We start from the raw sequence: 18,725 nt of genomic DNA, 5'->3' as shown, positions 1-18,725 counted from the left end.
GTATGGCTCTGCTATGTGGATGATATCTTCATCATTTGGCCAGGAACAGCACTAGAACTGATTGCATTTAAAGACTATCTTAACTTACATCCAAACATAAAATTCACTCTAGAACTAGAAGAAAATAACTTCCTTTCCTAGACATCCTTATAGAAATAAATGAAAGAATAAACAGGTTATCATTTTCCATCTATAGAAAACCAACAAACACAGGAAGATTTCTTCATGCTACCTCACACACCACCCCAAGCAAAAAAATAGGCCTAATAACCCTAAGGGATAAAGCATACAACATCCCCAGTACAGAAGAAAAACGGAAAGAAGAAATACAATATTTAACACAGATCCTACAACTGAATGGTTACACAACTAAGATAATTGAGAAAATTCTCAATACAGCACCTACAAAAAACTTAAACAAGACTTCAAGAACACAGTCACCCTTCCATATATCAAGAATGTAACAGATAAATTAGCCAAATTACTCTACGAGTACAACATAAAAGTGACTTTCCTTCCACTTGAAAAAATATCAAGATATCTTCATTCTACGAAACTCCCACATCACCCAATGAAAAAACCAGGGGTTTATAAATTCATTGTTCCTGTGGCATCTGCTATGTAGGCCAGACTGAGAGAGCGGGGGAAATCTGCATGTGCGAACATCAGAAGGGTGTACAAAAGAGAGAACATAAATCTGGCTTAGCATATCACACAGCTTCTACTGGTCATGATGTACTATGGGCTAGAACAAACATGTCCTATATTGGTAAGAATTGTTTCACAAGAAAATTCAAAGAGGCAGCAAATTTGATTAAAATTTCTATGCAATGCAAAAAAAAAAAACAGGGTTTGATTTTAAATAAAAATTTGGTCATCGTTTATTAAAAATTTATCCACCTTGGACAGAGTGAGCATGAACAACAGAACGCGACAACAAATAGCAGTCTCCAACTCGCTCATTAACAGTCGTATAGATCTGTTATTCGTTTTTTTTAACGAACTTTTTTGATGTTCATAATACTAACAAATGAACTTGTTTTTTCATAATTTCTTATAGTTTGTGTTTTAAACTGTTAGTTCTCTTTACTACTGAAGATTTTACGTACTAAAAATTAACCAGACAAGTTTTGTTAGTCGTAAGACTAACAAAACTTGTCAGGTTATTTTTTAGTACTTTTTTAGTTTTTTAAAAACAGTTCTGTAATAAACGTGGTCACAAAACCGGAATATTTCTATTGAACTATGGATCTCTTCTTTGAACAGTTCTCCCAGATATACCATAGAGATTACCTCTCCTCTCTCTCATAGAATGCCCTCCCTTAACCACTCCCAACCTTCCTCTGGAACTACAAGGGAGCCAAATGGGATGAACTGGAATTTCTACTCTTCCACTCATCTGACCTTAACACCTGCTGTGAACAAGTTAACAGAAATTATTCTTACTGGCATGAAGACTCTCATCTCCTTTTGAAGCCCTTGTTCAACTGAAAGTGTATCATAGCAGTCAAAGAAAAAAAATTAGCTTATGGCAAGTGGCTCACTTCAAGAACTCCAGTTTCATACTCTGCCTGCATCAAAGCACACAATATATGCAAATCAGGCATCAGCAGATCCAAATCTGATTTCATCAAGGCAAACAGCAAAAATAACTTGTCTCCTGTCCAAATGGAAACTGTGCCTTCTTGTCCTTAATAAGGCCATTGGATGCAACTTCTGCTCTCCTGCACTTCCACCTTTCTCTCTCTCTCTCTTGTACTGATGGCACCACCACTGTTACTTCACCCAAAGATAATGCTCACCTCCTGGCATCACTTTTTTCCTTGAACTTCTACATTGATGACCAAGGAAATCGCCTCTTACCTTACTGGAATCCAAACAACACTATATGCCTCCTTTAGTTTTTTGACAAAAAGAAATCGGAAAACTACTAAAAAAACTCTCTACAAATTATTTCAAATATTGTGCTCCAGAATTAATCTGTCCTGCATTGTCTCTACAGTCTATTATATGTATCTGGTACTTATCTCAACGCACATGAGATAAGTACCAGACTCTACTTAGAATCCCACTAGTTAATCAGCAACCACCAGTATGGATTCCACCATCAAGATCCATAGCTGACCTCGTAGTTTACATCGTTCCCTATGCTGTTGCCCTTGACACTTCCGAAACCTTTGACCATGTGTGTCATTGTAGCCTGCTTCACAAATTGCCATCCTTTGGTCTCACTGCCACCTTCTTTAATTGGTAGCCAGCTTTCTCTCTGGTCATTCACTGTGTCATGGTTGATGGCTCTCTTTTTGAGCTTCACCATCAGTGCTGAGTACCTCAAGGCACTGTCCTATCACCTACTCTTTCTCTCGTTTACGAATGACCTGCTTGCAAGCACTGCCAATCCTATCCACAGTTTTGTTGACCATAGTACTTTCCACTCATCTTGCTCATTTGACAAGCCATGCACCACTCTGACATCCATGCCACAAGATTAGCTACAACCAGTGCCTTAAACATTGATCTTCATACTATCCTTCGGCAGGGCAAGGACAACCATGTCATGTTCAGTTCCACTAAAACAGTTTTTTGCCTTTTCTCTCTCAAGAGATTTCAACTCGCTCACCCTCAGCAACACACAAATTGCCAGACAAGATCAGATATCGCATCTTGGACTAATGTTTAGCTCCATTCTTTCCTGACTCAAACACATCATATCAGTATCCTCCTCAGCATCCAAGAAACAGGTATTCTTTTTTCTTCAAAAGGCTATTTTACACTCGGCCAACTCCTAACTATATACAAATTCCAAATCGGCCTATGCTTAGAATATTGCTCATATGTTTGGGATGGTGCACCTAAAACTTCCATTAAAATCTTGATGCTGTTCAGAAGTGAGTAGTTAAGTGCATTGATGATCCCCCTATTATAGATTCACTTCATCCTCTATCTCACAGATGTAGTGTTTCTGCAGTGTCTATTCTACAGGTACTTCCATGGTCATTGCTTCCAGTGAATTGGCAACTATTGTTCCTTCACTTTCGGTTGCATCTGTTAATACAAGAGCAGCTGCTGCCCAGCATCCCATTACTGTGCAACTGCAAATGCACTGAACCTGCTTTTCCTTTTTTCTTCTTAATTCGTCTGCCACTGTCCACTGGAACAGCCTCTGGAACAGTTGTAATTGTCTGGGAATACATGAAGTATTTCCAGACAATTACAACTTGCAGCTCTTAAAAAAGAAAAAAAAGTCCCAACTTCTTAGTCCTCATTTTCACCCTACACATGGCATTGATGTGCTTATAGGTCTCTTGACCTCTTGTAGCAATTTCTTGAGAAATAAATGTCTTAGGTGACATGTAATAGAGGGAACAAGAGGTTAAAGAGTTTTGGTCATAGCATCAGAAGAATTGATAATAGCTGAGATGACATCTCTCCCACCAGTTGGAGACCGTGACCATGTGGTTTTGACTTAGAAGATGAATAGCCATACAGGAGTATCAAAGAGACGGGAACATATGTGGAATTATAAGGCAGGTGATTATAATAGTCTTAGGTGTTGTTGTAAAATCTTCTATATACAGAAATTTTAAATTAGATTCTTTCTATGCAGATTTTACTTAGGAATTCAAACTAACTTGACATGCTATTAATTTTGGTTAATATTTAACTAATGACTTGCTGTACAACAACAAAGGACAAAGAAAAAATGTCTGAGGTCAAAAATGTACGGGGTTTCCCGCCTTAACGCAGTCAGGAAAGGACCTCTGACTACTCGGGAATAAAAAAAAAAGTAGCAAGAACCAAGGTCGATTGAGCAGCATAAAAGGGGGAGAGACGAACGCAGGAAATTTTTTCTAGGAAGGTCAGTCGTCATGAAGAGGGCTCGTTTTGGAGAACGTGAGTCGAGTTAGCTAGAAAACTGCTTAGGAGAAGAGGTTGTTTCGATGGTCGTCGCTGGATAAGTTAATTTTCATCCAGTTTCTGTTCTGGCTCCCGGTTTGAGTATGTCCTGCCGATTCTAGGTCAAGGGCCCCCGTTTTAGCCAACAGATGCCCGAAGATGCTAGATGTGTCATCTATACAGTGTAGAACATGAGTTCCGGATTTCCAGCCACCAAGGTTCCTGATGATCTCTGCCTGTGGAAGTGGCCTCGTCGATACTGGAAAACGGTGCCTGTGTGTGTAAGCAAAAATCAGAAGGAAGAAGATAACGATCTCAAGGGTCTACTGATATGGACTAGATGACTAAATACAAAGTAAGGTCTATTATATGTGAGGCAGAGATTGCTCTATCTGTTTTTTTTGTTAGTATTACTTCAGGAGTGAAGACAATTAGCTAACCATTGAGAAATAACTTGCTTAGTTGTGTGAAATAAGATAGCATTATTACAAGGTAAAAGATAATGTGCATAATGTTATTTATTGTCTAAGCTTGCCTGTGGTGTAGTATATGTAGGTGTTAAATTGTGAATGAAACTATGTTGTGTAATTTATTTTTTTTCATTCACATTTAACATTGCTTATTATGTATTAATCATAATTTGTATAAAGATTATTTATTGTTCCTTAATTAAGGATTACTGTTTAAATATTTATTCTAAACTTAACCTACTATTAATTTGTTAAGCAATAATATGTGCAGAATTTATAATAAATAAAATATATATATGATGTAACGAAAAGTATTATTATAATTAATTCTATACGTAATGAAAAAGCTGATTAAGTAGCTCAAATATTCTGTTTATTCTTATTTGTGAAAATTTAACGTTATGTAATCACTCATGTAGTAGTAGAGCATTGTATTACATTAGCGAAATATTTGCGTTTATTTGTTGTCATGGAGACGCATGAAATAAACAAGCACGAGTCGAATAGAGCGTGACCTTCGGATGGAAAGGAGAACAAAAGATATTATAGAGATAAGATTTTTAATTAGAGAGAAGAGAGGAAGTTTTTGCGGAGCGGGAAGGAAGGTAGGATACAAGCAAAGGAAGTGGAAGAAAATTATAAGTTCTCTAGGGCAGAAATTCATGGGAATAGTGTTTAGAAGTGAGCCAAAACATAGTGAATCATATACTTAGCTGCAAGTGAAGTCAGCTGTGTTAAAAAGGAAAATTAATGCCGTATCCGGATAAATAAAGAACTGGACATTCAATGGAAAATTCTGATTAGTTCCAATTAGTCTAGGATTACGTCTTAATTCTATGTTGCCCTGAGAAGAATTATATTGAATTAACTAGTTTGAGAAAAGTAAACAAGGAAAGATATCAGTGCCTTATCGATGTGTTTTTTTTTTTGAGTAGTGAAGCGCAATTAACAGTAGTTCAGTTAAATCGTTGGAGAATTTTTATTAATGTGTTCCGCTAATGTAAAGAAGTTAATTCATAAGTGTGCTCACAATTAATTGATGCATTGAAGATTGTATCTGATAAGAGTAGTCATATTTGTTTGTTTATTCTAACATTAACATATCTTCGAAGTTCAAGGTCCGAAATAAGATTGCTTGGAATATTGTCTACCTTGATTAGTGTTTCCTGTGAATTTAAATATTAAGTACAGCTGGTGGATATGTGGAGACTGATTAAGTAAGAAGTTTCGTTTTATTAACTTGAGTTAAGAAAGCTTGTGTTATTGAAGCTGTGAATTGTATGTGAAAGTTTAGAACATTGAATTGGCATGAGTGACTTAGCAATTAATTTTGACTTAGCAAAAATTTAAAATGAAACAATACAATTAAGTTAATTGTATTGTTTCATTTTAAAGCAGAATTCTTGTATTTGTTATATATATCATATATTAAATGTTTTATTTTGTTAATCTAAATATTGTATTTGCCTGAATTCCTTTTTATTGCACCATTCATAAATATTCGAATCTTGCAGGAACCCCAAGTAAAATAATAAATAATTCGGCCTAATGAGAAGACTGCTAACTTAATTAAGAATTGATCTACTATTTTATATAGACTAATCTAAAAATAGGGTGGCGCAGTATAATTATAAATTTCCCTACTTTTGGATCGGTGATCAATTTGCATTTAGTTGTTATTGATAAGAGTGACTTGAACCAAGATGGCGGATTTAGAACATAACATGAAAATAGAACGTCACAACATAGGTCTGTTATGTTGTATGACTTAAGTATAGGCATAAATATTACCTTAGCCTGTTTACTTAAAGGAGAATTGTTGAACTAGATTGGATAATTTAAGTTGATATTACTGAGAAGTATGGAGTCGGGGAAAAAGATTGTGTGCTTAGTGTTAACTTTATTGTACTCTAATTAGCGTGAATAAATTGTTTTTGTTTGTCAAATAACTTGCCTGATTTCTAATATACCAATGCACTTCTCATAAAATAAAAGACAGAACCCGTGTGATCTAGGGAGATAAATAGCCAACACTGAAGAATAGTATTGTGTTGCTTGACATAGTGACAAGTATAAGAGATATTTCCGTGCTTTGCTAAGTGTTTTTTTAATGGAAAGATATTTAAGTCTTATCTGCAATTTCTGGTGGTGCAGCCGTAATAAAAAAAAAATTAATTTTTCAGAAATCAATATAGAAAAACCTTTACTGTTTAGACAAAGGGATAGACTCCAGCCAGAGGCAATTCCTATGTTTTAGAATTTCATGCACGTGATCTAGCATAGTTACGACATTGAGAAAAGGGGGGGGGTCTAATTGACAGAAAGGATTAACTGTAGTAGACTAAATCAGCGGATTAAGAACGATGGGGTCACGACTGTTGAGTATAATAAGTTAAGTGAGTTGAAATAAACAAGATAAGTATACGCTTCAAACAAAGTATAGAATCAAAACTTAAAGAAAATAAGTATCACACGATTTTACAGCGCCAACTTGGGGAAATTTCATGGAAGGAGGAATTGGAAGGCTGGGATATCATTAATGCTTGGGAAATTGCGAAGGAATATTTGTTAGCAGCAGTAGTAAGCTGTATTCCACAAGTGAAGAAGAGGACACAATTTGGAGTAAAGTGGATGACAAACAATATTAAACAGGAACTGCATGTGAAAAAGGCTATGGAAGAGACATAAGGAGACAGGTGAAGAACAGATGCATGAAGAATATAAGACACAGGCCAGGAGAATGACTAGTATGGTAAGGAAGGTGAAACTGGAATATCAGAAGAGATTGGCCTAAGATCCAAAGAAAATCCTAGGGAATTTTTTAGCTATGTGGCCAGTAGGAGGAGAAATGACCTGTGGAAGAATAACATTGTGGGATAAAAATGGGAATAGAGTGACTGATGAATAGGACATAGTGGAATTGTTCAATGAACACTTTATTGGAGTATTTCATCCTGGAGGAGTAAATTTTAATACTAGAGGGATAGGGCAGGTTCAAGGTTTAGAGGTGCAGGAGGAGAGCGTGTTCCAAATACTGAGTACTCTGGATGTCAGTAAAGCTGTGGGACTGGATGGTATTTCACCATGAGTTTTGAGAGAATGTGCTAAAAGAACTCGCAGCTCCTTTGACCTATCTTTTCAATGAGTCTGGCTACAAGAAAGGTGCCCAGGGAATGGAAGGAAGGTTAAGATAGTGCCATTGCATAAGGGTGGAAGCAGACTGGAAGTGTCTAATTATAGGCCAGTTTGTGTGTCATCAGTAGTTAAGATCTTGGAGAAATTAGTGAGGGACTGTATACAGCATTGGGCAGATGAGGGTAATGTTATTTGTGAGAGTCGACATGGATTTGTGAAGGGGTGCTCTTGTTTTAGTAATATGCTAGTCTTTGATAATAAAGTTATGAGCATTAGATGAGGGAAAGGCATATACTGCCAGTTCGCTAAATCCATTTTCTTGGATTTAGCGAAGGCATTTGACAGGATGCCACATGATAAGCTGATATTTAAGTTGCAGCACATGCGTTTGGATGTCAGGTTAGTCAACTGGATTCAGGATTGGCTGTCTGATAGGTATCAGAGAGTTGTGTATGGTGGGGAAGTTTCAAGGAGGTAGAGGGTTATAAGTGGGGTTCCCACAGAGCTCAGTACTGGGCCCTATGGGACCCCACTTCAATGACATTGTCAGAGAATTGCAAGGGGATATTCAGTTGTTTATGGATGATGTGAAGCTGGTAAGGGTTATTAGTAATAGTGCAGATGTGGTAACCCTGCCAAAGGATTTGAATAAGCTAGACAAATGGGAAAATGAATGGGGGTGTCGGTTTAATGCAGCAAAATGTAAGGTCTTCAGGTTTGGGACACATTGATGGGATGCTGTATACTCTATTGGAGGAGCTATACTAGAGGAAGTAGGGGAGACAAGAGATCTGGGGTTGATGATTGATAGAAACCTGAAATTTAGGGGAAAAGTTGCAAAGCTGGTGATGGTAACACAGAGGATTGCTGTAATAATGAGAAGGATGCTGACCTGTAGAGATAAGATATCATTCATTGCATAAGACTGATCAGACCACACTTAGATTGTTCTCAGATTTGGTCTCCAGGATTTGAAGGGGATAAATTAACTGTGGAAAGGGTAAAAGGCAGATAACAAAGATGGTTTCAGGACTGTACAATGTAAGTCATGAGGATCGGCTGAGGGAATATGGACTGCAGAGTTTGGTGGAAGGAGAGGTGATATGATTGAGACTGTTAAACTGTTGAGAGGTGGTTACAGGGTTGATACTATGGAATTCTTTCACTTGGTTGAACAGTGGGAAGGAGTGATGACAAGGTGCCGTCACTGTAAGTTACAAAAGGAAACTGTGAGCAAGAGGGTAAGGAGTGGTTACTTTGCATGAAGGGTGGTTGAACCATGGATTGCATTACCTGATGGAGTGGCGAGAGCAAGAATGGTCAATGAGTTTAAGGAGTGGTATGATACTGTGTTTCCTAGGAGGGACTTCCCACGATGAGTCTTTTGACTCCATGGAGGCCTGAATAATAATAATAATAATTTCTGAGAATTATAAACACTGCTGATTAATATTAGCAGTATAAATTAAAGATACCAAGAAATTATATACTTGGTTTAATCCTTTATCCAAGTTTACAAAGCAAAGATTTTCACTTTGACAGTTGAAATAATAGGAATATTATAAGGAAATGTACTTGAGTTTTATAGAACTTGTCATATGTTTTTCAAGTTCTAGAACTTGGAGAACTTAAAGCATATGACAAGGTACCAAGAGAAAAGCTATTTAAATTTACTTGGAAAAAATGGGACATTGTACAGACCATTATCTAGTTTAAATTTTAATTCGGTCTATTAATTTGAAACTTAGGTTTTTCTATAAGTAAATGTGAAATTCAAAATCAATTTTTATTTATATGATTCACTTAGATAATCAACTTCTGTATGCTTACCTTCAATTTGAAGATAATCAACTGAGTTTTTTACTGATGATGATGTAATCCTAAATAGTAAAGATTCTTTTACTTGAATCGAATAATTGATGTTACATTGCTTGGGAAAAGGTCAATGGACACCCCCATTGGCAGGGTAGTACATCGTGTCATGTAATGAGTCGTGTTAGCTGCCAGTATAAATTGGAGGAATATGATGCTTCCAAATCAGTGCAACTGCGTTCTGGTGAAATGGCTGGGAGACGGGAACTGACGGAGTTTGAAAGAGGCGTTGTAATAGGATGCCATGTTGCAGGCCTATCCATTTTGGCAAATTGTTGACAAATTGGGCCATTCCAGTGATACTGAGATGGAAGCACAGGGGAGTTAACTGCATGTGCTACCTGCAGTGAATGAGCACCTTTCAGAGCACCATATTCACTGAATGTGACTGTAGGGTGGTCTGAAAGATAATATGTAAAACCTGCCATTTTTGTCAGCCTGCACGTTGAATGCAGAGTTCTGAGTATTGACCAGAGCACAAATCTGCACAAAAACATTCAGAACCAAGGCACACAACATGGGTTTCCATGGTAGGACTGCAAAATGCAAGCCCCATGTTACCCGAACTCACATACAGGGTCGTCTTCAGTGGTGCAAAGAGCATGTTCAGTGCGACGTGGAAGCTTGGAAAGCTGTTATAGAATGACAGATCATGCCAGAGACTTTGAAGTCTCTTACCAGAGCGCATAACTCCAGCTGTGAAATTTGGAGGTGGCAATGTTTGGCCTTGGGCCTATGTTTGTGGTTCCATGAGCATTTTGAACTTAGAGGTATCTGAACAATTTTGGGCAATGCAATGTTTCTTACTTTGTGGCATTTCTATGGAACTGACCATTGTTTCTTTTAGCAAGACTAAGTCATAAGGCTGCTGCTGTATCTGTGTGGCTTGTAGACATGAATGTCACCATACTTGACTGGGTCTCCTGATCTCAACCTTATTGAATATTTGTGGGATGAACTGGAGTATTGGATGAGGTCAAGGGACATCTGCCCCACTACAGTCCAGGACCTCATTCTGTCCAAAATTTCCATTGATCTCTATTATATGCTTGTAGAAAGTACTCCCCATAGGATTGCTGCAGTAATTGTAGTGAAAGGAGGTTCCTAATCTTATTAAGGTGCCACCATAGCTGTTTGTTCCTCGCCATGGTGTTTGACTTCTTTTCAAGCAGTGTATTTGGCATGAAAATTGGCAGAAATTAGACCACAAATATCAATTCTTGGAAAAATTAGGTTGATGAACAGATGGCATCAGTAGTTTTAAATAGAAAGGAATTTAGGAACTTGTCATTGTTAGCATTCCAGACTGTATGAGCAGAGCATCCAAAGTGGTATGGTCACTTAAACAGAATGGAGAGAAAAGGTCTGCAAAACATGTATTTGATGGCAGGGGAAAGACTGGAAAAATAAAGCTAAGTGGATCGTGAATCCTAGCTAGCTTTTGATTCTTGTCAGATCAAAATATAAGATCTGATAGTTTTGGAGTTCTTATTGATAAGACTAACTTGCAGGAAAATTGTTGATAGAATATCAGTAATGTAAACATAATCATGTAATACATTATAGCATGCTGTACACTCCTTGAGGGGATACATGTTAGGAATATGACACTTACATGAGATCATCTTATTATGGGGGACTGCACATGAACCATGATCCACTCACTACATCCTATACAGTAGTAGAAAGTTATTTCACTTGCATTCAAATTAATTTAAAAATGGCAAATTAAAGAATATAATCTTTTATCCAAGTGTAAGCAAACAGTTTATGCATGAAGTTTCTTCACGACTAAGCTACTTGTATATAATTTTAATGACTTCATATTAATTGCCTTAGCATCCCTAAATGAAAAGCACACATCCTTTTGAGTGTGTATAATGTTATGCATTATGGAAAAGTCTCTAGCCAGACTAGTTTTTGACCTTTATTGAGGCATGTTAAAGTGCAGGGATACCTCTCCAAAAATTGATCTACAAGATCACTAAATCTCACTGAGTGATCGTAAAGGATCACTACTAAACTTGTCACTCCTGACTTCAATGACTCCAGGACAGGAAACTTAGCTGTGGCTCTACTCAATGACAGGCAAAACTCCACCACTGAGTATAGCTTGTTTATTCCCCAGGAAGCAAACAAACCCAAAGACGAACATTATCAAATATCGTCAGTGGGAGCCAGACCCAGAAGAGATATAGAAGTAGTGAAAAGGTGTAACACTTTTATTATTAAAACACTCTTGGATTAGAGCTGGTTGTATCAATTTTTTTTTTCCCATTTGGTTATAAATTAAAAATGCCAAGAAATCGTCATCATGCTTTCAAGGATTTAGGCTTAGTGGCCTGTTCTGGCCTTAAGTCATCGTTGAATCTCTTTAGAGGACGTCCTAGTTTTTCTTTTTCCTAATGGTTTGTAATTTAAAACTTGTTTTGGTAATCTTTTTGTTATAATTCTTTCAACATGTTCTATTCGTTTATGTTTATTTATTTTTCTGTTACTAATTCCTGGTTTAATTCTTTCATAATTTCTTCATTTCAGCTGTTATTAATCTGTCTTTTTGTTTTATTTTCCAGATTTCACTTCCATACAGTAGGACTGGTAGGGCTAATGTAATATATACTTTTAGTCTACAATACATTAGTTTGTTTTTGAACGAGGTTAAGTTTAAATATAGAGTTAATTACATCTTTTTATTTTTAAATATTTTGCAATTTTTAGACTCATTATCTTTTATTCATTTTCATGAATAATGAAAATGATAGAAGCCAATAAATTATTGTTTAACTTTTATCTAAGTGTAAGGAAACAAAGTTTGCAGTTGAAATTTCTTCTTTACACCCCTTCTTTACTTGTATATGGGATATGACTTTTGCATGATTTCAACCTTCATATCTCTTTGGTTTGGCTCCCACTGATGAGACCTCAAAGTTTGAAACCAGTATCAGTAGTGGTCCTTTCCATATGCATAGCATTATACACTTGAAAGAATATGTGCTTTGCATTAGATACAAAATCTTGAAATATATTTAGTACACCAGTTAATGCATTTTAATTGTTAAAAAAAGAAGTGTAATAATCGATGTTAATGAAGTTAACAGAATTGAAAATGCATTAGGATTTCAAGAAGTGTAGTTAACTCCACATTTAACTTGTTAGCATGTCATTATTATATTGTAATGGTTGTAAACAGTGACCAAAAATTCTGTTTATAAAAATTATGTAAGTTTTCTCATGCATTTTATATTTTCTAAAATGCCTACTGGTTGAGTATCTCATTGTATAAGCATAAAATTAATATGTAGTTGAAAGACATTCTTTAGCTTGTATGTATTTCTCTTTCTCTAGTTCTCTATTCTGGGAGAAATCTTCTGGAACCATAGACAATAACTTTTTCACGATTTCCAGTTCAGAGAGCAGTTCATGTTTACTGGTGCAAACTGTAAGTATTGCAATTAATTTGCTTTATATTGATTCTTCAGCTAAGGAATTTTTGCATTAAAGTAATTCAAACTTTAAGGGAATATTCATCGTGATACTTGAATTTTTGCTATGATGCATTTTAAAGTCAGCAGACTTGGAAATGATGCATTGAGTAATTGACATTGTACTGCAAAGTATAATGAAGAAGATACAAGATAAGGAGATGCTACTTGATATTTTTCAAGTTGGTACCAGTTATAATTACAATGCATAAGTTGCTTTCAGCTTTTCTTATTTTTCTAAAAACATGTTTTATATACCTTAAAGGCTAATATAAATATTTCATGACATTCATATACACGAGGGAGGGAGGACTGAAAAGTACTGATAAACACTTAGACAAAAGTGACAGCCACGAGAAAGAACATATCAGTTGATTTAATATCTTTTTTTTTTATTCTAGATATTTATCAGAACTTTCCACATCCCGTGTGTGTGTGTGCGATTTATTTATTATTGAACTTATGAGTTGTAATATGCATCACTTCTAGAAAGATTGATCTTGTGTTCATTCAAGTTAGCGTACTTTGGCCAGATCATGATTGCTTATATCACATTGGCCATCTTCTGTCTATATGGAAATATATCAATATCTGCCTTCTCCAAAAGATAAAACACAACCATTTGTGTGTGTGTGTGTGTGTGTATGTGTGTGTATGTATACATACATACATACATATACAACTTCAATTTGCTCTACTTCAGACAAATAAGCCGATCTGACAAAATACTCTTCAGAACGCCAGTCCTATATTGAAGTTAAAATACAAATTGGCCTTGTCGAATGTAGAATTAATATAGTGATATGATCCTCTGGAACGAATCTAAATTGCTATTCAGAAGCACCCAGAAATGTCTAAAATTTGGGAAATTGTTATCCATAAATTGATGGTGCAGCAATATGTAACACTTGCTAACTACTTCATGGAATAATATTAACAACAGATATTGAACACCATCTTTTTCTAAAATGTTTTGATGCTGCAAATATCTGGATATCTTTGGTGTGGCATGGTTCCTTTATGGATCTACAAGAGTACATTACTGAGATCAGTGGATTCTACCATTGATCTTTGGAACTTCTGCTACTCCTTTTCATGCCCTGACTATTTTTCTTATTTCTTATGAGCTTTAGCTCCTACATAACATTTTCTCATTTAGCTCATCATCCTAACACACTTCGAACAAGTCGCAGAAATGAACCTCTACATCATTAATGCTTTCATCCACCATCCTTCCCCAAATCCTGGTCTATTTTCCGATCCCTGGTGCAACAAAGTATATCACAGTAGTCAAAGACAAAAATTTGGCTTATTGCATGTGGCTCACATCAGAACTCTGGCTTCATAATCCTATACCAAAGCTTGCAACAGATGCAAAATGGTCATCAGCAGATCTAAATCTAATTTCATAAAAACCAATAGCAGAAAACTTGCTTTCTGTCCAAATGGAAGCCATGCCTTCTGGTTGTTGACTAAGACCATTGGAAGCAGCAGCTTCTCACTTGCACTTCTACCTCTCTCTCTCACTCATTCTGATGGCCATGTTGCTGCACCCACAAATAAAGCTGATCTCCTAAGACTGCTGTTTTCCTCAAACTCTTCTATTATTGACCAAGGGAAATTGCCTCATATCATGCTGGAATCTGAGCACTATATGTCCTGTTGTTTTTCCAACAAAGACATCAGAATATTACTGAATAGCTTGGACACTAAAGTCTCCTGGTTCTGATGACATCTCTCAATTTGCTCTCAAACATTGTGCTCCAGAGTTATCACCCATCCTGTATTGTATCTACAATGTATTATATTTTCTGTAATATTCATAGCTGGTACTCATTTCAGTGTGTGGAAGCAATCGCATATCCAGACTATTCCAAAATGAAAGAAAGAAAAATAAAAACTAGATAAGTTTATCATCAAACTATCTGTCATTTGCCATCACCTTAGTCCTTTCCAGAATAATGGAGAAAACAAATAGCCAACTTCTGCACTACCTACAGGTCCACCAATTAATCCGCAACTACCAGTATGGATTCTGCAATCTCTTTAGCTTATATCACCAACCACTGGACATGCACAACGGAAAGATTCGGTGACACTTGTGCTGTCGCTCTTGACATTTTCAGAACTTTTGTGTCCAGCATTGAGGCCTGCTTAAAAAAAAACTACCATGCTTTGGTCTACCTGTCATCCTCTGAGTGGGTTGCCAGCTTCCTCTCTAATCATTCACTTCATGTCATGGTTGATGGTCCCTCACTTCAAGCCTCAGGACTCTGTCTTAACAGCAGTCTTGCCCTCTTTTTGCAAAAGGGGATCTTGGCTTGCATTCTCTTACTCTCAGTAATACACTAATCACCAGACAAGATTGGACTAACATTTACCTCCAGTCTCCTGACACAATCACATCATTTGTTTCCTTGGTATCCAAAAAACTAGGCACTGTCTTTTGTTCAAGTTGCTGCTTTACATCCTTCCAAATCTTACCTATGTACAAATTCGCCCATTTTTTTCAAATACTACATACATGTTTGGGGTGGACTCAAAGCTTCTCAAAAAATTCTTGTTGCTTCTGAGACAGAGGTCGAAGTGAATTCAGTTCATAGATGCCTTTCTTAAAGATTCACTTCAACCTCTGTCTGAGAAGCAGTGAGAAATTTGGCACTGTGTCTTATGCAGGTATTTCAGTGCTCATTGTTCCATTGAACTGCCAACTATTTCTCCACTTTATGTTGCACCTGTTAATACAAGTGCATTAGCTGCTCAGCACCCTTTTACTGTGCACAGAAACAGCTTTTCCATCTACCGTTTGTCCTCTGGAACAGCCCACAGCAAGAAATTTTCAAACTGCAACCATTCAAGAAATTGTCAGACTTCTATCTTTAGTCTTTGCCTGCACCCTAGATACAACACTGATGTGCTTATATAGGTCCTTTTAATCTCTCATATATGGGATCATTGTATTAAAAAATAATTAAAGCAGTGTGTTATTGGTATAAACAATATATGAAATTTAAATTAAAGTTAACATTCTAAAGGGGTATGTGATGGTGGACACAGAATAGTCTTAAGTCATGTCCATTATGCTTTCTAATCTCTTCTAGTAATTTGACCAAATTGATTCTTGCCTGTTTAATATTACAAGTAATAGGCTTGTGTAAAAATGGAAGTTCTAGAACCCAGTAAGAAATCTTCATTGGCTTTAAATAGTATAAGGGATTCATCTTTGATTGCTGTTATTGATTTGTCCTTATTCTAAAGCTGTTATTTATATTCTGTTAAGTTGCATGTAGACAAGTTGAAAAATATATAAGATAGATTAATTAGATATTTTGATACACGTATCATTCATTATTGGCAGTGTAATACAGTTGAAAAATAAATAAATAAAACAGTGAAAGGCATATAGACAATGGAATTTTGTTATATGCAGTAACAAGACAGCATGATTTAAAAAAAAAGTACTAATTAGGATCAACTGAAGTATGCATGTGTGATTAATAAAAAAACATTGAAGGATATGTGTAAGTGTAATAAAAAATTACATAGTTAAACAATATATTTCTTAATAATTTTCTATTTTAGCTTGGAAAATTTATTGTTAAGATTGAGATTTGGGCAGTGTGAAAGTACTTCGGAACTTTCTTTAGAGATGTTCATATTTATGGGTGTCTATACCTTCATTATTTAATTTTTTTTATTTTTTCAACTGTCTACTTGTACTTATACAGAATGAATAACACGCATATCTCTTAGTAAATGTGTTATATTAATTATTCATATTTACAAATTTAAATACACAGCAAAGTAGTGTATTTAGGCTTGCTTAAAAAAATTGAGGGTTTTGTTTTACATAAGTAATGTGGTGGTTTGTGATAACAGAGACTGAACAGACTTTCTTCAAAGGGAATTCTGTGATCCTAAATGTAATGAAGTATTAGATGAATATGGGGACTGCACATATGTTTTGCAGCAGCATTTTTATTATAATACCAGTTATCACAGTTGGCTATTTTGGTATATGTGCTGTACACATCTTGTTTTGTTAATAATAAATTTGTTCATTTCCATTTAGCCAGGGAAGAATAATTTTTTTGAATCATTTTATTAATAAAAATTATAATTAAATTTATGGAAGTCTTTAACCTAGGACAGTCCAAAAAATTGACTACATAGCAGCAACACTAATCTGGCTAAATGGACATTATAAATGCAGTTTCCTTTCCTTCTCTGCATAATAATTTGAGTTTGCGTGGAGTTTTTAACTATTAGTGTTTCCACTTTTTTTGAAAATTATCAGAATGGGTAAAAGTTTTTGTTATAGGATGTCTGGCATCTTGACCCATTTTTGGCTTACATAATTTTGTTTTTGCTTAATTAGCTTATTTACAAAAATTGAAATAATCTGATAATTATTAGTCTTAAATGCCAAATTTCCATTAAAAATGTGGGATTTTTCATCCCACAAAACAGGCCAGTTAGTTAAAATATACAGTCAAAATGTTGGCCTTGTAGCCTTACTTTTAATCCTACGGTGTTTATGGCTGTAAACGACAGCTGAGATGGTAAGCGCAATTACCATTTAGGTTCCAAAGCAAAATGACTCGCTGTAAGAAAAATTCCTAGCTTCTGGCCATTAAGAGCTAATTTTTAGATGTTCATCCTGCCCATAAATTTGTAAGCCTGAAACACATTATCACAGGTTAGATAATCTGAGAAATATTACTCTAGGAACCAACCATAGAACTTTTATCAGGCCATTTCACGCTTTTGATGAATATCAAGATTTTTTCAGCTGCTTAAAATTTTATGCGCGTATATAAATCAAAATGTTTATCCTGCAAATCATATTAAGCCAAATCTGGAAAATAAAATATATTAATATTAGAACTTGAGCCTGTGTAGCTCAGTGGATGTGGCGTTTGCACACCACGGCGCTTGGCTGCATGAAGGAAGATTTGGTTTAGAGTCTAGTCGGCGACTAGAGGAAATTTTTCTAAGCTTTTTTCGACGGTTCCCGAGTTAGTCGATCTCTGGCACGGGCAAGCGGGTTTTTCCTCCCGGAAACTCTGGTTTCTCGTCCCGTAAACTCAAGAAAATCGACTGTAGAACCCACATTATTTCAGACATCAAATATATTGTGTTAGGGACCACAAGATGGCGGCACATTTGAGCCGTCTCTCTTCACTGTGTACTGCTTAATTAGTGATAGCCTTGGGCCATCTATCTCTGATATTGGTACCAGTGGAGATTGAACTGCCCACTCAGTCTCCAAAAGTTAGATAGGGCTAAATGGTCTCACCTACTCCCGTATACTGGAATAAAAAGGCGTTAGCTGATTTTTTTATATATATATTAGAACCTACTTCACTACCCTACCAAAACTTCGTTCTTTCCTGAGTCAACCCAAGCCAAAACATTGCGATATTAATATTAGAACTTACTTCGCTACCCTACCAAAACTTCGTTCTTTCCTGAGTCAAGCCAAAACATCACCAACTTCAGTTCCCAGGAGTATATAAAATCATCTGTAGTTGTGGGAAGACATATTATGGCCAAACCAATGTCTGTCTCACTACGAATCGAAGAGCATCAATGTGATATCTCTTGCAACAGAACCCGTACAAGCGTCAACACCAGATAGACTGAAATCTTACTACAAATATCCATAAATGCCCTGATGAACTAGAAAGACGCATCTTAGAATCGAAAGAAATAGTTCTGGACCCCTCCCACATGAACAGTAATTTAAATTATAGCTTACCTGATTCACATAGCACAGTAATTCAGTTTTGACGTTCTGGAGATAGTTCCCACTCACTAATACCTCATGCTATACCTGCCACCCAGAAGCAAGTTCAAACTTAACTGT

At 36.0% G+C, this 18,725-nt stretch overlaps 1 protein-coding gene across 1 annotated transcript in view; it reads left to right on the top strand.

Annotated features, from left to right (window-relative positions):
* The window catches only part of LOC150098857 (uncharacterized), a 55,637-nt gene that overhangs the window by 7,960 nt on the left and 28,952 nt on the right, over window positions 1-18,725 (top strand). Inside the window, exon 2 of the mRNA XM_090405436.1 lies at window positions 12,720-12,813. The gene's annotated coding sequence lies outside the window, so the exon portion shown is untranslated. The remainder of the gene's footprint in view (window positions 1-12,719; window positions 12,814-18,725) is intronic.

This window comes from Typopeltis vanoorti, chromosome 15 (assembly GCF_054136105.1).
Source record: "Typopeltis vanoorti isolate ZY-2024b chromosome 15, IOZ_Tvanoo_1.0, whole genome shotgun sequence".
Taxonomy (NCBI): Eukaryota; Metazoa; Arthropoda; class Arachnida; order Uropygi; family Thelyphonidae; genus Typopeltis; species Typopeltis vanoorti.
This window is presented reverse-complemented; position numbering and strand designations above follow the sequence as displayed.